The sequence below is a fragment of the Protopterus annectens genome, chromosome 11.part0 (genome assembly GCF_019279795.1).
Source record: "Protopterus annectens isolate FY-2018-M chromosome 11.part0, PAN1.0, whole genome shotgun sequence".
Lineage (NCBI taxonomy): Eukaryota > Metazoa > Chordata > Ceratodontiformes > Protopteridae > Protopterus > Protopterus annectens.
Window position 1 is genome coordinate 1028416803 of NC_056745.1, and position 19631 is coordinate 1028436433.

The window sequence follows — 19631 nt, forward strand, 5'->3', positions numbered from 1 at the left end:
AATGCATATTATACACGTCTTAGCCTGCATAAATTTAACTCTAAAAACTCTCCAACTTGTCCATATTGTAAAAATCAACCGGCTGATCTTCTTCATATGTTCTGGAGCTGTAAATGTATATACAAACTTTGGAATTCCCTTAAGATTCAACTTCAGAATATGGGTTACCAAAGTACAACTTTGTCATGGAAATTCATGATTTTGCATATTCCCCCGAAATAACTCCCTAGATCACAAAGTATTATATGTATTGATATTTTTTTATTAATGAAGCTTTATATAGCCACTAATTGGTTAGACCCATCTAAAACATCATGGGATAACTTTTGAGTTTTGGCAATAAGGCATATATTAGCTCACAAATTACTTTTAAATCCACATAATAAAAATATTAATAACCCCAAAATTTGGGAACAAGTATTTAATATTATACTAGCATAATACTTTTAATTTGAGGGTTTTAAGAATTATTTATACACTTGAAGAGAACTTTGTAATCAAACTGTTTATTACTTGCAGTGTTCTTAACTATTCTTATGTTTTTCTTGTATAAGTTAGTGTTTTACATGGAAGCATTCTTGTAAATATTGTATTTATGTTTGGTGCGGTTGTTAGTGCTATTAGTTAGTAGTTTTTTTTTTTTTGTTTTTAATTTTGTTTTTGTCCTTAATTATGTATGGAAAATAATATAACAATAAAGATTTATTATGGGAAAAAAAAAAGGGAATACATAGAAAATACACACCCCTGTTTATCCATTCATACTAGTATGACTTTACCATGCCATGTTACAAAAGGTATGATAAAATCAACAGAATACTTTGAACTTCCTGTTTTCAAGCATTCTATGATGCCTACCAATATGAAAAAAAAATCTCCTGTAAAATCATTTAGCATTTCCCATTACCTCTATGGATCTTGTGTTAAACATAGCCACTTAGCTGTTAGAAAAAAGCCTTCTTTAAACTTGATATACATATATTAAATTAAATAAATGGATAATTAAGGTACATCCAGCTTTCTTAGTGTATGCTCAAGTTATGACATTGCTTTCTCAATAGGTTTTCTTCCAGATGTAGAATTCTTCTCGTGTTTATAGTCATGATCATTTTCTTAAGTGATTACAACAATAAATGGAAAGCTTTAACTTAGTTGAAACACATAAACATGGTAAGGTACATGGACCACAAAAATTACCCTCTAAACTTAAAATATTGTGTAAAACACAACGTTGTTAAGCACCTTTATGATATAAGCAATTAACTTCAAAATTGAATCTTTGTTAGATGCCATTCTTTGGTCACAAGTCAACAACTTGATTCTTATAGTAGAGGTAGCGGATAATTTTGGAACAGTTCCTTAAAGTAACATGGCAAAATGGATGGCATTTTGTAAAAATTGATGTAACTCATTTATAGAAATATATTAAATATAATCTTGGTTTGCAGATAATAATATAGCACTTTAACAATACTCCTCTTACATTGTTTCTTAAGGAGTTGTTAATTTTTTCCTGATTATTTTGTATATTTTAATGGAGATTACAACTTACAAAAAACTAACTAGGGCAATTCTGCCCCATGAACACCAATCTTTTTTAGAAGGAAATAATAAGCCTTTATGAGAGTTTAAGGCACAAAAGCGGAATTCAGATTTTTTTGAAAGGATATATTGGAATGAGCTTAGAAAAGGTGCTACACCTAATTTTCAAAGAAAAAAATTAAATATTTAGATATTTTAGTAAATTTAAAACTAAGAATGATTCAAACAACAATGTATAGGAAACAATCCTCTACTAACAGTTACATGCACACTACCAATGCAGATATCCATGACCTTAAAAGATCTGTTCCCTACTAGGAATTTAATAGATTAAGGAATATATACTCCGAGGACTCTACTTTTGAACAAGTAGCAACAGACTTTATTAAATGTCAAAGTGATAGACGTTATTCTAATAATTTGTAGAAATCTGTAGACAAGTCTATTGGTGTTAAAGTAAGGGTGACCAGAAGACAAGGACATAGAAGTAAACAGTGGGGTAATCAGGAAAAAGAAGATGCACACTTTACAATGGGATAAGCCATCTGCCATATAAAAATAGTCAGCAGGAGTTTGAAAAAGCAATGGTGCATCATTAATAGTGATGTTATTCTCAGTAAGGCAGTAAATGTGTTACAGATATTCACTATTAATTAATGACAGTATAGTTCATTCAGGAACCTTCCCGAGAGAAAGTGTATTTGATGAAGGTTTCCTTCAATGCAAGGGCTGTTGCATCTGTGAACACAGAAATACCACAATGGTGCAGAAGATTAACAATCCAAATTCTAGAAATTGTTATTTACAAAATGTTGTTTATAGATTATGTTATCCATTTAAATATTTTATATTGGACATGGTATTAGGCAGATCAGAGTTTGGTTGAGTTGTTGTTGTTGTGTCTTTCGGCTTTTCCCGGTTTGGGCTCACCACAGCGGAACTCCAGTCCGCTAATGATTGGCAGTAGATTTTTACATGCTGAGTTGCAGGCCCTGATGCACAACCTTCAACGAAGGTATGCCCATTCACGCATGTCTCCACACAGAAGACTCTCTAGCTGAGAATTGAACAGGACGACGTCTTACTGTGAGGTGACAATGCTACCACAGCACCACCGCCGCAGTATATTACTGATATTAAGAATGGATCAGTTACCAGCCCAATAGCTATACATTTCAATACACTTCACAATCAACATTTTAAGGAGTTAAAGATTTTTCACATGTATCATTGTGGCAATAATTTATATCTAAATGCTTCACAAATATTAAGAAAGGAAGAATGGCATATTTATGTGTATGAAATACTTTAGTCAAAAGGATTGAATCAGTTATGATAGCTCTATATCTTAAAGAAAATAGTAACCATATTTATTATGCTTTTTTATACTTGGGATGTAGTTTTTTTAAATCACACTGCACATTTCCATTATTTGTATAGTTTTGTCACCTAGATTTGATCAGGTTTTCTTTTAACGGTGCGAATATTTAAAGTTCAGGTTAAATGATTTTGTAACCATTGAATGCAATTGGCCAAGGCACTAATTTGTAAATTTAAGTCCGAATGAGACAAAAGTTTCTTTTTTTTCCTTTGACTATATACCTGTGTGTGAAGTTAACTTATATGGTCCTGCAAGGCATACTAAGTGCAAGTCTGTATGCTACCCAGAAGAAAAAAATCAACAGAAAGTGTAAAATGAAAACAAAACAGCAAAAGATATACAACAGTTTGCTTCAGAACTTTGAATGGTTCACAGAACTGAAATGCCACAACTGATTTGCCAAAGTAAACTATTACATTACTGGGTTACAATCTACTAGCTAACAAAACTGAAAAGTGGCAACAGTATTAAGTAAATCAATCTAATTTTGATCTGATTGCTTGTTGTTTGCATCTGAATAAACTGCAGATGAGAGTTATACGTTTAAAGCTTCTTCTAACTCATCCTATATTGCTTCTTTGGGAGTAGCCTTTCTTCTTGAGGTAGCTACTTTATAAATATGCGATGTTACAACAGATTATAATGAAGGCGTCAATAAGAAACTTACTCACTTTTCTGCTGAAACACTCTTTTGACCACCTGTTTGTATAGTTACAGTGAATATATAATGGGAACTGATATTGTGTCAGAGTTGCCTGTAGTAAAACATTTATTTTGAAAATAACATTAGACAAAATGTGTATTCAATGTGCAGCACACAGGACCAGATTATGCATTTTTGTAGCCCGAGGCAGAATAATGGGGCAGGGCCCCCAGCCATGTAACTTAGCCAACTCTCTGCCAAATTATATCTAAATAATATTCAATATTTTTAGTGTTTATACTGTGTTCCTCTTTATATTTACAGTGGTAAAAAAGATTTGGATTTAGTATAATTTTTTAGTTCAAATTTTCATAGCAAAAGCATTCAGTAAACAAAATGAAACAGGTTTATGTTGAAAACACCAGTAATACTAGCAGTGGTCCTTTTGTGGACAATATCTATGGTTGAGCAGGACTAGTCACCCAGTGGTGTGAATATTGTCTCTGTATGATTTTTACTGCTGAAGTGGCACCCCAGCTCTGTGTCCAAAATTAAGAAAAAGAGGTTATGGATGAATGGGTTATATGTGACATGGAAAGAGAATAAAATGGAAATGATGACAGATAGTACCATAAAATGCATCATATTTGAATATTAAATTCAGTTTCTTATTATTGGAAGCCACATAATACCTTTTTAAAAAGGGAGAGACTAAACAGCAGTGAGAGTATCGTATTCAATTGATAGGTTCACAGAGGACAACAATGACTAAGTTAGAACTCAGGAGCTTGATGTAGTACATTCAGTACTGAACATGGTGCCATTTTTCCACATCTAGCTGCCACCTTGTTTGAACTCTTTTTTGCTTTTTAAATCAATATTTACACCATACTTTCCCCCCCATCTAACAATTTGGGTAGCTCAACCTACTTGCTAAGGTTTCCAGTAGAACTAGGAATAGGCTGGGAGATTATGGCATCCTTGCCTGGTCCCTCTTTCTAGAGGACTAGGGTTCATATTATTTGGCCATATGAGAATTTTGGCAAATGGATGGGGTAGTAAAGCATCTAGTACTACTACTGCATGTAGTCTCAACATATGGATTAAAAAAATGTTAAGTACACAAGAACTGAAAGAGTAGGGAACAGCTAATGTTTCTACACTTACATGTACAGCATTTGATTTCTTGATCTACTTATGAGCCATGGTTTTCCTGGGAGAATGATTTGTGGGGTAACTTTAATAAGCTGTTCTGCTCCCATTCCCTCCGAAAGTGGGTAGCAATGTGTAACCTGGAACTGAAGTGTTAATTGATCCCCAGGAGTATAGTAAACTATAAAGCTTAAGACTGTTTAGTGATACCTTTTGTGCCTTAATACCCCTTTCATCATACAGGTCAATTCTATACAAGGTACTATATTGAAATCATCCCCCTATTAGATTTGGACATTGCAAAGCACTCTAAAGCATCAGAATTAGGGCCATAGAGTGTTCCTGGCATGTAAAGCTTTGTCTTGACAAAACAGCTTTTGTAGTAATTCTCAGTTCTTGGGGGGACTTTTCCCAGTTTGGTGAGTACTGCTACTACTACTACTCTGTACTCCCACTTTGTCAATGGCACATATCCAGCATGCAAAATTTGTTTAAAAAGCTACCATGCCTCTCAGTTTCACTTTCCTTAATACAATATGTGATCCTGCTGTTAGGCTGTCATCAACAGATGGCTTCCCCCTTTTTTTCCAACTGGGGGGGGGTACTACATGATAAAACAACCATAATTTCCTCTTTAGTAATATTTTGGCTTAGGTATATTTGATCTCACCATTTATTTTTGGAAAATAAAGTTGCTCAAGAAACTCATTGCCCTTGGAACAGTAGAATCCTCAATGGAGGGGGGGGGGCTGTATCAATGCAAAGAAGTTATTGAAGGTATCATTTAATTCCAGAGGATCAACTATTAACTTATCTTCAAGCTTAATACAGTGTACATTAGCCCTTGCTTGTCTCATTTTCATGTGAAACTCAAGTAGTTTTCCTGGGTGATCTGATAAGGCCAAGTTTAGAGTGCACCTGTTTTTACATAGAGCTCATCTCTTTCCCTTTAATCTAATTTAATGTTACACTTTCACTGTCTGCATTCATATAACAGGGGGTTATCCTTAAACTGCTTCATCCAACACATACAGAATCCTGTTTATACCTGGGGTCCAGCCTCTGGAATTTATTGTCTTACTTCCTCATTGGCTGAGCATATACTACCCAAGATTAGAAAATAATCTCTTCTGCTCACATTCCCTCCAACTGTGGCTAGCAATGTATAACCTGGGTCTGAAGTGTTACTTGATCCCGAGGAGTAGTGTAAACTATAAAGCTTAAGCTGTTGAGTGATACCTTTTGTGCCTTAATACCGTGTTCATCTTACAGGTCAATTCTATACAGGGTACTATATTGAAATCATCCCCTATTAGAGTTGGACATTGCAAAGCACTCTTAAGCATCAGAATTAGGGCCATAGAGTGTTCATGTACACAGCTTATCTTCATTAGTTTGGAGAAAAAGAAGAGCCCATCTGCTTTCTCTGTCATCTTATCCAGAATGACTCAGTTTGGCTGGTATCTAATGAGTAAAGAAATTCCACGCCTTTAGATGATAAGGACAGACTTGCCACTGCTGGTCTCTCTAGCCAAATACTTAAGTAGCATTTATGTCTCCTGGACACTCATTTCCTGTTAGAGCAACTCCTGGTATGTATGCCTTTTAAATGCACACTGCACTGCATATTCATTTAGAATTTAGTCTTCTAACATTTAAAGTTCAATATTTAACAGCCATCACACTAACATATCAAATGTATCGTTACTTAATTAGAACTCTGTATACCCACTAAAAGCATTGAATAAGCCTCCCACTATCATTTTAACAAGTGATTAATGCTCACTAAGGTGGGAGTAATAATTAAATAAACAACCATTTTGAGACACCTTTACCTGATAACAATAATTTGATTGAAGTGAGGCATTTCAATAAGTTAATTAATACAGAAGAACTAATACTTTGTTCAGGATAACACCAGGTAAATTATCTAATCACTAAAATGTCAAAACAATGTTCAAAAATGCTGATAGTGTACCATTTTAATTTCTATTTGGGTATAAGGGGACTTAAACCATGGTAGAGATGTAAAACTATGAGTAATGAGTCATATCTTGTCAATCCCATCTTTGCTCTCTTGCTGCTTGGCCTTTGATTACATAATGCCACTTTGTTGGGACTGATGTTTAAGAGGAACTAGTAAGATGGTTTCTGGTGATTAGCTGCTTGGCCTTTGATTACATAATGCCACTTTGTTGGGACTGATGTTTAAGAGGAACTAGTGAGATGGTTTCTGGTGATTAGCTGCTTGGCCTTTGATTACATAATGCCACTTTGTTGGGACTGATGTTTAAGTGGAACTAGTGAGATAATTTCTGGTGATTAGCTGCAGTTATTATTGTCAGCCCTCCCAATTTTATTAGTGGTAGTCTCTCTGGTGATCTTTCTTCCTCATGGTCTGCCTCTAGTAGTATTTTATATCATTTAAACTATTAACTGTCCCTCAAATAAAGTTGTTATTAGATTTCCTTTCCATGTAGCTTCTGTATAATCTGCATCTATCTAGGTATGCTGTCCACATTGAAGGGCTATTAGGAAAGTTACCCTATTTATTGTATGGGAGTATAGAAAACTTCCCCGGTCTGGTGGGAAGCTTGGATTTATACATAAGATGGCCATCTATGATATGTAAGTCAAGTTGGTGCAAGGAAATGTATTTTTTATTTTGGCCAGTGCCACCTTATCAGTAGTAAAACTCTGATTGCCATCTTTCAATCTTAGAATGAGCATGACTTGGTGTTTGAATGCATTGATACTGAATTGTTGTAACAGAAGGGATGGAGTTTCATAATTTTTTTTTCATTTGTTGATGACCTGTTTAGTGTAATCCTTCCAGAACTTTACTGACTGTCCAACATGGAGGATTTATTCTTTTCTGGCTGCTTTTAGCAGCATTTCTTCCTCAGCAGGTTAAAAATGATCATTCTTAGGGATTGACTAATGCTTGGCCTTGGTTTGAGTATCCTCTTGGCACTCTCTGTTGATATCTTCATTTGAATTCCTAGGGAAGTTGCAAGCTTTTACTTCAGGAAAGTTCATATTTTCCTTCCTCTGTGCCTTCGTACAGACTTATAACCTCAGATTATTTTTGCAGTGCCAGTTCTTGAGATCAGCCAGATTCTCCATAAGGTAAGTGATTTTTGATTGCTAGTTATCCACTGCAGTTTGCATCTCTTCCATTTTTGTGGCATGCATTAATGACATAGATACCAATAATGCTGATTTAGCCTCAAGATTGTTTATATCATCTAGTATTTTAACTGATATGCATTTTACTTCAGCTAGAAACTTATTAAGTAGAGTTGCTAAAGACTGATTGCATCCAGCACTGTGTCCTCCTTTACAGGCTCAACCACAACGTGCTCTTGGGTTCATCATTACTGATCATCTTCCATATCCAATTTCCTCAGTCAGGCTGAAGTAAATATCACAGCTGGAACCAATTGATTAAGCAACTCAGAATTGCAGAGCTGGTTGGAATTACTTGACTGATTAGCAAGATTTATTCATGTCCTGGAGACCACATCTAATAAAATACATTGCCATCCCACAGGCTTTGCTGCCCTCAAATGAAAGCATTCTATACACAATGTAAACAGTGACTGTTGGGGGCACAGCCAAAATGATCTGCTGAAAGCAACATATTTTTAGAGCTCTCAAACTATTACAAAATACATGAAAATAATTATTCTTTCTTAACAAGACTTATCAGATTTCACTGATAATAATCTAATATGCAAAACTGGCAACTTTGGTGAAATGTTATAGATATTTTCCTGTCAAATTATACTGGAGACTGTTATACCTTGGGAAAATGAGCAGCACTAACAGCTTACACTCTGAAACTTCTCTGAAAAAGGAACTGCAGCTGGTGTCTACCACTTTACAGGAACTCTCTCTAAAAAGGTATACCTTTAAAGGAAACCTAGAAAATCTCAAAGAAAGCTGCCAGAAGCAAACAGATACCCTTAAAGAAATGGCCCAACAACATCAGTTAAAAATAACTGACAGATGGACATCCTTATCTGATATATATGGGAGATTAACAGAAGATGAAACTCAAACTGAATTCCATCACAAACAAAATACCTGGCTATTCAACAAAATAGATGATTTGGAAAACTGGGAAAGAAGAGCAAATATTAGAATTTTTGGATTACCCGAAAAAAGTGAAGGTGAGGACATTATCTCTTTTTTAAATACTTGGATACCAGAAATTTTAGGGTCTGTATTATAACAATGAATGATCAGATGATTGAACGTTATTATATCGACCCCTAAATGTTGAATATCCAAAACAGTGAACAACCACAACAGCGATTTATTTCCTATGGAAAAAAATCGCTGTTCCCCAAAAAAAAAAAAAAAAAAAAAAAAAACACTAAACACTAAATAAAGTGTGGGGCTGCATCTCCCCCATAGCCCCCCTACTTAAATATACCAACTCAAAGATCACACTACAGTGGAGGAAATGGCACAACCTGGATGGTCAGCCCAGTGATTTCTTTCCATGGGAAAAAATTTGCTGTTCTGGACGTTCGTTATTTTGCCAGTTCGACATATGTTCACTCTAACAGCATTCGATCATCTGATAGTTCACTGCTCTAAAGTAGACCCAAATTTTAAACTTACAGGAAGGCTTCTCATATGGAATTGAAAGAGCACATAGAGCAATAGGGAAGCCAATACCAACATCACCTTTAATACCTCCCAGATTAGTTGTAATAAAATTCATGTGTTATTTAGACAAAGTACTAGTTCTCAGAACTGCCTGGAGAAAAAGTCTCTTGAAGTACAAGCAGAGCCAAGTTAGATTTGACTGTGACTATTCCACCAGAGTGCTTGATTTGTGGAAGAAATCCTGGCCACTTATAAAACTACTTAAGCAAAATAACATCAAAGCGCAACTAACCAATCCAGCAAAAATTAAAATCACTCTGGCTAATGAAGTGAGAACTTTTAACAACATAGAAGAAGCTTCTCTTTTCATCCAAAAAAAAAAACAACATGATAACTATACTGGAGGAAATGGACTACTCTTCTTCTTCCTTAAAATGATCCCCAGAAAAGAATATGTGGTTGGATGTTAAAAAGAAGAAACAAAAAACAGTAAAAAGAAGAAACAAAAGACAGTCTCCACAGCAGCTAATAACATCAATTCTCTCAAAGTATCATCTTCTAAATGATGTATGTATTACTATGTCATAATATATTGCATTTAATTCTACTTGATCTGATCAGCATTAACAAATATCAAGGTCCAAATCTATTATTAGCAACACGATGGGCAGATGCTTTCATCCTATTACTATTGGAAACAGATAATTAACATTTAAAATTTCTAAATAACTTGTTTATTATCAATCTTTAAATACTGAAAAAAACATTCTCAGTAATGTTTCATGCTATCTGACATAAATAACAATTACTCTGCAAGATTTATAACCAAACAATAAAGTTTTGTTTAAAATGAGTGTGTGTGTGTGTGTGTGTGTGTGTGTGTGTGTGTGTGTGTGTGTGTGTGTGTGTGTGTGTGTGTGTGTGTGTGTGTGTGTGTGTGTGTGTGTGTGACTTTACGTAAGTAAAGGATCCTTTATATATAACCAAGTACTGCTGTAAGAAACAACGTCTATCACATTGGTTAGCATAATGCTTGTTCTCACTGTCTTTAACTTGTCTTTTTTATGAATCATCTAGTTTATTGTTTGATTCCTATTAGATAATTATATGTAATCAGAATATTGGAAAGGGGAAAAGAAAATAGTCTTGCATACCAAACTACTAACCTGAAATGTAAATATAAATTTACTGTTCTGCTGCTTAAAATCTGTTTCCCAAGAAAATAGAAGTGATTACTATACTGTTTTCATGTTTTTAAGAACTGATAACTGTAAATAAAGGGCTTTTTTACTTTATTTAAGCTTCATTTACTTCATACACTTCATTTTCAACTTTTTTCTTTCCTTTTCACTCAAAATCAAAAGATTCCATTTCTAGCAAAGAGGTGAAGCTTCTTTTTATATACCTCAGGAGGGGCCACAAGCTCCTATGTAGTCCCTTTGCTTACTCACTGCTTAGTAGTTCAGGCGAATGCCTCCTCCACTGTTTTGAAAGGAAGTAAGGGAAACATTTTAGCAGACATACTTCCCAAATATACACTAAATATTTTGGTCCCCTATGAAGTAAATAGCATCTAGATGCATGGGAAACATTAATAAGAGTAAAATTAATTACTATAAAACATTTATAGCTAGATTGGGTAAATGGAAACTAATTTAACACACTCCAAGCAGCAGAAACTCAATATTTAATTCAAGTGAACAGAGAAACACAGCATATAAGTAAGTGCTTTATGCAATTACTCTACGATTATCTGCATTTAAAGAAACAATACATTAAAATAATAATTTTGTTTATTTAATGGCTTCAATTATGCATTTTACTGAATTATAATAACTATATTATGGAATGCTCTGTATTATAGTTTATAGTGACGCACATAGGAATTTCTGTGCTTAATTAAAATGAACGGTAATATGTACAGCATAGAAAATGTTTTGAAGTAACTGGGTATATGTAGTTATAAGCTGTAGTAGTAGAGTGGATTATTAAACTGCCAGTCTGACACCTATTTCAGTATATCTAATACAAAAGACAGGGGTAATCATTGCATTTTTAGTTTACAGCTTGTAAAATGAATGTTTTAAGAAGGTTGTACCTTGTTCTAATTTTATTTTAGTAACTGATTTTGGAATTTTGGATATTTTCCTTTTTTTTTTTCAGTAAGTCATACCATAGTAAAGCAATGGAATATATGTGAATATGTATGTGTGTGTATATGTGCATGTGTCTATGTATTTATGCATATATGAGTATATATATATATATATATATATATATATATATATATATATATAGATATAGATATATATATATATAGATATAGATATATATATATAAAACTTTTTTTCAAATTATCTATTCTTGAACATTGTGTTAAGTGACTTATTAACAAGTGTTTGCAGTAAGGAAGATTAGTGGTTGCTTTTTGATTACTTGGTTGTTTTAAGTTTGCATGATCATAGCTAACAGGATAGTTGGGTAAATCTATCTGTTGATAAGTTAATAGATTTCTTTAATGGAATAGATATTTATTTTATGCATTCCTTGAGCAATATATAGAAATCATTTAGTCATAGGATCGTAATATCATAGGAAGTTACTAGGCTAATGGCCCTGGGGCCCTTACAAGCCTTGCCAAGAGTTCATCCCCAAAAAAGAAACCTCAGTCAGCACCTGTTGCACCTGTCATTGAGGGGCACAGATTGAACCCCTGGGACAAATTTGTGGTTTCCCAACCACTCATCAAGGTTGCGCTTGAAGAGGGTCAATGAGGTGCTCTGTTTGACATGTATGAGAAGTCTATTCCAGAGATGGAGCAGCCTCTAGGAGCATAACATGAGGTTAATCCTATACCTAATTACTGAACTTCTAATTTGTCTTGCTCACCGTGGATGCTTCATGTGGAAATATGTAACAAAATTAATTGTAGTATAGTATTGTATTGTTTGCTTTGACTTATGATAAAATTAATACCTAATTGTTTCAGCCTGTTAATAAAAAATTTAAGTAAAACTGACATTTGGAAATATAGGCTTTATGTAGTAGGAAAACTGACTAGAACTACTTATCAAATAAGAAAGATCAGGAAAGTTTTGATATTTAGAAACACATGCTTATGATAGGGTTAACATCTAGGTTTCCTTGCTACACTAAAAATAATAACTGGCAATGATGTTAAGTAATATTCAAAAATGGTTAATATAAGTTATTTAATGCTGAAAGTTCTAAGTTTTTGGTAATTATTAATTCTGTTGTACTAACGTCAGGAAATATTAAATCAAACTTGTTTTATGGTAATATATTTTAACCAACTATGTTTATTATTATTATTTTTATTTATATGTATATGTTTTCATTCATTATTGAATACCTTAGACAAAACAAAAGGTCTGTAAGTTAGGTGTACATCTGTTCCTTCTAGAGTAACACTTAAGAAGGAAAATGCTTGGATCTATCTCTTATAATGATCTTTAAATACAAGTTACAATTTTGTCAAAATACTAGTCATAAGATAGAATTAGTGATATATTCCAATCATAAGTTATGGACTGGCTCACTTTAAATATATGTTTGATTAGAAGAAATATCTGAATAATTGAATATCAATTACTTATAAAGTATACATAAATATTTCTAATGACATTCAGTTTGTTTTAATAAAAAATTCAAGTTTAGAGTATTGAACTTTGATACTTAAGTATATTTAAGACTTGATTGTTGAAATTTTCCTGGGGATTTAATAAAATCCATGTATGCATAGTGTAAGGCCTACATGGAAGGTACCATAGTCATGTATGTGGAACCCCCTCGGCAGCACGCCTTGCATAATAATGAAGGTGTATTACTGAGGGAAAGCCATGTAACACAGTTATTGAATCAGTGTAGGGAGTGTGTTACTGTGTCCAGAGATGAGCAACACACCCCCTGAACTGTCAAAGTGCCAGATTTCACTGTAGGCAACAGAAAAAAGTGAACTGAAATTTTTTTTAATTTTATTTTTTTTTATTTTTTGGGGGGATTTTTGTGCTTGCATGGCGCACAGCAATGGACACTTGGTAGAAATTGAAAAATAGAAATGAGATACATTTAATTAAAAATGGAAAGGTCAAGTTTATGCATAGCTGGACATGTTTGCATAGTGCATTGCAGTGCGCAGCGTTGCATAAACATAGTGGAGAGTTATATATAAAAGTATAGCAACATACCACATGTCCATGTAGCTGAATGATTAGAGAGACAGCCTTATGTGCAGTAATTGCAGGGTTCAAATACACAGACATGTTATTTTGCAAATACACTTATATGAGAATTATTCCAAATTCTGCTTAAATATTTTGTTTGATTACACAGAGAGGTTATTAAATTTATTTTGAAAATATACATTTATGAGAAGCATTATTAAATCCGTGATTGAATTTTGTATGAATACACAGACAGATTATTAAGCATTTAGGTTGCAAACACACATTATGAGAAGCATTCTTAAACCCTTGATTGAATATGCTATCTACAGACAGACATGTTATTAGGCATTTATGTTGCCAATACACAATATGAAAATGTTATTTAAATCCCAGTTTGGTGCACCCAGCTAAGCTCCAGTAAGCACAGCTAAGCCTTGCCAAACACTGCTTAAACCAGGAATGTTTTAGCAGTGCTGGGCTGGTTTGCGCATTGCTAAGCAGTGTGAAGCACAGCTAAGCAATGCCCATTTAAGCACTGTTCAGCGCAGCTAAGCTGACTTCCCACCCTCTAAGCATTGTTCAGCATTCCCAGTTTAAGCACTGCTCAGCTGAGCTCAGGAGGTTTGTGCAGTGCTAAACAAAGTGTCACATTTTTAAAAATAGCCCAGTGGTGGTAAAGGTTGGGAAAACAGCCTTATTTAAGTGCAACAGGTGGGAATACAGCCATAACCTGTTGGAGTTTAAACTTGGTGTGAACTATGGCAGAAGTTGGAGAGGGTGCACACTTTTGGGTGCAGTGTTGGGGCATTCTGGAGTCCAGGGTCATGGCAGGACTCATTGTTAAATACCATGATGTTCAGCTGCTACAGGCATTGAAGTACAAGTCAGAGGCCTGGGACTGGCTGGCACTCGATCTCACCAGTGCAACTGGTATCCCCTACACAGGTGAGCAGGTGCATCATCATTATGATGACCTGAAGCATCAGAAGGGGGATCTCTTGGCCACATGGGTCCAAGTTGCTCAAGATGGGAATGCCCCACAAGTTTGTAAGTATTGTTGGCACTGTTTTACCAAAACCTACTCTGAATGTGTAATAGACAGGTATGCATAATGGTGTGTTTCTCTCGTCACAGCTGCAGAGGAGAGAGCTCACAACCTAGAGGCCCATGCTGGGCACCTGGCCAGGTTGTGACATGAGTGGTGAGTACAGATGCACCTTGCAATGTATAGTCATATTAACAAGAAGGCGTAAATTAGTAACTGCCACTAGGTATATTCAGTTTTGATTGTACTGCAATGAATGTGGTCATAGATCTTGACTGAAATAAATGAGTAATGCCAGGTACAGTTCAATAAAGACGAAAGCATGAAACCTAATAATGTTAAAGAAATAAAGTTTCTAGTGCAGTAATAATGTTAAGGAAATAAAAGTTTCTACTGCATTAATAATGTTAGGGAAATAAAGTTTCTACTCCATTACTAATGGCAAGGGAATACAGTTTCAGCTGCAGTAATAATATGGAGGAAATGAAGGTGTCTACTGCATTAATAATGTGAAGGGAATAAAGTTTCTACTGCATTAATTCTTTGAAGTAAATAAATATTTCTACTGCATTAAGTGTGGAATTACAGCTGTATTGCAACACCTGCATTATATGAACTGTTCTTGAATAAAGACTGGAAATATATAACACTCACTGCCATGAAGTCACCCCTAATAAAGCTGTGTTGTGCAATATGTGTGTATTTTGTTAGGTTGGTCAGGAAATCAAGTATTACATCTACTGTGATGTACAAACACAAACAATACGAGTAAGTGACTGAAGGTTAGCTATTAAAAAGTGTTCTACTAAACTGTAGATGTGGAGCTGTGCTACAAGATATAATGCATTATGATATTTGTTCGGCACTAAGATCTGATGAAATAATAGGAACGCCCAGGGTAAATTGTGTATGTTAGGATTGTCTTGTGTTAACCATTGCATTTCAGCTATATGAATTCCTGCTCTTAGGTACGCTGCTGCAGGCAAGTATGAAACTGTAATAGCTGTAGACTGCAAATATACCATATGCATCTGTATATGGGTCAGGTAGCCAACCCAGCACTCCAATATGGTTTCTACACATCACAGATATTCCCACCCACTAGAGGTTTATTGTCTACACCTGCATTCCATTTATTAATCTACAGTTCATCTACAACCTCTGTCATGCAGGGATCTCATGCATGTGTGTTCAAGTGTCATTGTATTCTTGTATAACACTGTACCTGCATTACCAGGTCATAGTTTGCAACCAGGTGAGCTCTAGGCACATATCAGTCAATCAATATGCAGCAGTAGCTCAGTAGTTCAGTTTGATAAATGATAGGTATGATGTACATTTCGTCACATACAGACCGGGGTTAAAATCCAGGGACATGTACTACTAAATATTATTGAAGCAGTTATGTAGTGTTAACAGATGTTCTCCCCAGAGGAATTACAGTTAAATAAATGGCTGCAGTAGCCATTAAAATGGGTTAATAATTTCTGTGTTCAGATGCACCAGAGTGTTAACAATATTGCTCAGCAATATGATAAGACATCAGAAAATAAAGGGAACAAGTACAATGCTAATAAAATTTAATGCCATAAATAAAATGTTAATAATCTTGGTATGGCTGTATGCCTGTTGTGCACGATACATGTCTCTCAAGTGTCATGCTGTCATGGACTGTGATCACGGTTGCCTAATCCCTAGGTCACAGATCTGTCATGAACATGAGTTATGTGAATAGCACAGTAACATTACACCAGTCCACAGTACATCTTGGCAGTCATATATGTCCCCCTGACATGTAATAGTCCCCTGTAGTTGTGTACCTGTAGGTGTTACAGCTTGGCCCATACTGTCCCATGTGGATAGCTTAAGAAGTATGTACATGCTACAGGAGCTATAGAGTACTTGCATAAATAAAGTAAGGGCAGACCTGTAGAGTATATAAAAGTAATGTTGCAAACAATATAGCCTATACCGGTATTAATGGACTGTATTTCTCTTTCCCCTCCCCCTGGTCTATATCATAATTTATTATTGTTATACATCGGTTATGGTTTACTATTAAAAGAAGCAGAAAAATTTCAAAAAACAAATAGGAACAGATAAAGGAGTCCAGGCTGAAACACTGCAAACAGCAAACATTATTAAAACATTAAACACTTCCGCCCAGGTAAAATGGACTTCAGCAGACTGATTCTAATGAAGTCTATTTCACCAGGATGAAAGCACTTAATGTTTTAATAAAGTTTGTGGTTTGCGGTGTTTCACTGTGGACTCCTTTATCTGTACATGGTTTACTATTAACATATGTTTTTCTCAAAACATTAGGTTGGGCCTTGTGTTTTATTATTGCTATGTATTACAATGGTTCCATACTGACATACCTTGTTGAATTACCTATGTTGTTGGCCTTATGCCATAACTCTTACTGGCATGCTGTTACTATACTGACTGTTATCTCACTTATTGATGTGTTCCATATGCTATGCAATGTTATGTTACTGGGGTATTTGCAGCATTCTGGCATGCTGTTATAAGTAACTAAATGTTCTGTTCATTACTAACCTATGAACTTTGAAATGCCTCAACACCATAGCTCGACTGGGTAGGCCAGTTCCTGGCAGTCTGCCTACCCTACCTCACCAGGCTCTGTGACTGGGTCCCAGCACATCTGGGACTCAAGACAGTGGTGCCCCATCTGATGGCCCTGCACCACCTATGGATGGAACCACCCCAGGGGATGGTGGCCGTCCCCCCTGAGAACAGGCATGGAGGGGGGGTTGCCACCCAAGAACAGCTACCGATGATGGTTCTTAAAATAAAGAGGGAATCTATCCCACAAAAGGAATATTGCCTCATGCATAGCTCTCTATTTCTCACCCACATCCAGTGGACACAATCAATTAATACAATAATTAATATACACAGTTATGTTGCCCTCACCCCTCTCTCTGGATGTGAGGCCCTAAATTCCAAATTCTCTACAACCTGCACAGCTGCTGTTGTACAAGAAATGGAGAGCTATGGTCCTTTCCTACACCCATCCTGCACATCCCTACCTGCCTTTCAGTATGTTTTTCCCCCTACTTGCCCCCATTTCACCACTTTCCTATCACTCCCTTTTTCTTTTCTTTTTTTAAAATCAGTGTGGGTTTAAGTGGAGCTAAGTAGCATGGTGCACCATGCATACCCACTTAAAACTGCCTTAATCACCTTCTCTGTTTCTGATACTGTTAGGTACATCTACAAAATAATCACCCCTTCCAAGTCTCAAACACGGGCCCCTATCAACTACAGCAGAGTGTATTAACCCACTAGGCCATTTCCATACCAAGTATCTTGGACCCAGGTGGCCAAGAGATCCCCTTATGATTTTTTAGGTCATCATAATGATGACGCACCTGCCCACCTGTGTGGGGGATACCAGTTAAACTGGAGAGAACATGTGCTCAACCAGTCCCAGGCCTCCAATTTGTACTCTGACCTCTAGTACTGGCTCTGCAGTAGCCAGATTTCATGACTCTGGACTCCAGAATGCCCCAAAGCTGCGGTCGGAAGTACACACTCTTTCCAACACCTGCCATAGTTCCTGCCAAGTTCAAATTCCAACTGGTTCTGCTCTATTCCCACCTGTTGCACTTAAATAAGCCTGTTTTCCTGCCTTTTACCACCATTGGGCAATTTTTCAAAATGTGGTGCTTTGCATAGCACCATACAAACCTGTTGAGCCTAGCTGAGTAGTGCTTAAACTGGAAATGCTTGGCAATACTTAGCAGTGCACAAACTAGCTTAGCTGGGCTGAGCAGTGCTTAAATGGGCATTGCTTAGCAGTGCTTTGCAATGCTTAGCAATGTGCAAACCAGCTAAGCACAGATAACAGTCCTTGTTTAAGCAGTGCTTGGAAAGGCTTGGCTGTGCTTAGCATAGCTTAACTGAGGGCAGCAAAGCAGGATTTAAAAATACATCTCATAAGTATGTATTTACCACATAAATGCTTAATAGCATGTCTGTGCATACATACAATATGCAATCAAGGGTTTAAACATACTTCTCACAATGTGTATTTGCAACATAAATGATTAATAGCTTATCTGTGTATTCATACAAAATTCAATCACGGTTTAATAGTACTTCTTATAAATGTGTATTTGCAAAATAAATTTAATAACCTGTCTCTGTAATCATACAAAATGTAGTCAGGATGTAACATTATTCTCATAATGTGTATTTACAAAATAACCTGTGTCTGTACTCAAACCTTGCACCTAATGCACATAAAGCTGTCACTCTAACCATCTGGGTATGTGGCCATGTAGAATGCTTCTATACTTTTGCATACAGCTCTCCACTATGTTTAAGCACCGCTGAGCACCACAGCTAGGCAAGCAAACCTGCTCAGCTTTGCTTAAACTTGACCTTTGTTTTCATAATTAAATGTATCTTGTTTCTATTTTTAGATGTCTGGCACGTGTCCATCGCTGCATGCTGTGCAAACACACACAAACAAAAGCATGTATTAAATATGCATACATTTATATCTGGCACTTTGATAGTGCAGATGGTGTGATAGTCATCTCTGGACACGGTAACACATTCCCTACACTGATTCAATAATCATGTTACATGGCTCCCATTCATTAATGTGCCTTCATTAATATGCATGGTGCACTACTGAGGGGGTACTGCATACATGGCCATGGTACCTTCTGTGTAGGCTTTACACTATGCCTTATATGGATTTTATTAAATCCCCAGGCTTATCTTTAACTACAGAAATTAAAAATAATCTCTTGCTTTATGTTAAATTAACCTCTTGGTCACAACATTGGAGAAGTTATACCTGGAAATTTCTCCATAAAACATTCCTAACACCAGATAAAATAGCCAAGTTTGGTATTTCTAGTAATGCCTTATGTTGGAGATGTTCTCAAGCATTGCAGGGTGAACTGGATACATATTGTTTATGGTTGCACTAGTATAAAACAATTCTGGCATGAAATTAATAATTTTTGCAAGCTCTATTCACAATTTTTTTATATTATCTAAAGCTTTAGTGCTATTAAA